Source organism: Chiloscyllium plagiosum, unplaced genomic scaffold (assembly GCF_004010195.1).
Source record: "Chiloscyllium plagiosum isolate BGI_BamShark_2017 unplaced genomic scaffold, ASM401019v2 scaf_11844, whole genome shotgun sequence".
Classification (NCBI taxonomy): domain Eukaryota; kingdom Metazoa; phylum Chordata; class Chondrichthyes; order Orectolobiformes; family Hemiscylliidae; genus Chiloscyllium; species Chiloscyllium plagiosum.
Window position 1 is genome coordinate 9,922 of NW_025211849.1, and position 1,057 is coordinate 10,978.

Consider the following 1,057-nt stretch of genomic DNA (forward strand, 5'->3'; position numbering starts at 1 on the left):
ACTACATCTCTGCCCCCGCATCTCTGTAGTCCTCCCACTGGCTCCCTGCTCTCCCCCACTCCCTGTATCCCTCATCTGCTCCCTTCCTTCTCCATTGCCTCATTCCCTTTCCCCCTCCCTCACTGCCTACCTTTCCCTTGGCATGGAGCAAAGAAACAAGTGACAGCTGAAGTTTAGTGTTTTTTGTATCTTTTATAAAGTCATACCCTCTGACCATGGCATAACCATAATTTTGCTTCAAGTCAATCTGGCATTTTCTAAGTACAATTTAGATTCTGTCAGCAGCTTTTTGTTTTAAAATATAAAAGGATAAAAGGGAAGTTGCTGGAGAAACTCAGCAGGTTTGGCAGGATCTGTGGAGACCAAAAGAAACAAGTTTTATAGTCCAATTTGCTTATTTGGATAACAACTGAAAAAGGGATGTGGTTGTGGACAAATGATTTTGACATCCCTGCTGGCACCTTCATGAGTGGGTGGCAAGCAGTATTGAGCACATACCCTTGCCCAGGCCAAAGTCTGTAACATTGGAAACCGTTACTTGCAGTCAAGTTTTGAGGTGGCTAGGGTGGTGGGGAAAAAAGTATTATTTTTGGCAATTTAGTATTTTTGTTAAAAATATATTGAATCAGATGTCTGTTTTCATCTCCTGATTTTTCATTTGATTTTAAAGGAAATTAAAAAAAAAAAGGAGAGGGGCACATAGTCGGCCAGTCAGATAGCTATTTTGCATTATTGCCAAAAGTCAGAATTTATTCCCCAGCTGTGAAACACTGTTAAGTTGTGGTACTTGAGATGTGGAAAATGTCAAATCAGCGGTGAGTTAGTGGTGCAGTCAAGTACCCACTCTAAATTTGTGAGCACTGAAAATTTTCTCAAACTCTGTGATTTTGTTGGAAGAAATGAGGAATTAGTGATTAAATCAAAAACAAGCAAAATGATTTATCATTGTTATATAGACTAAATGCTAATCTGACTTTCTCAGATACTAATAGACCTGCTTTGTATTTCCAACATTTTCTATGAAGTAAACATGTGAAAGTTTGGGTTCATAGATTAT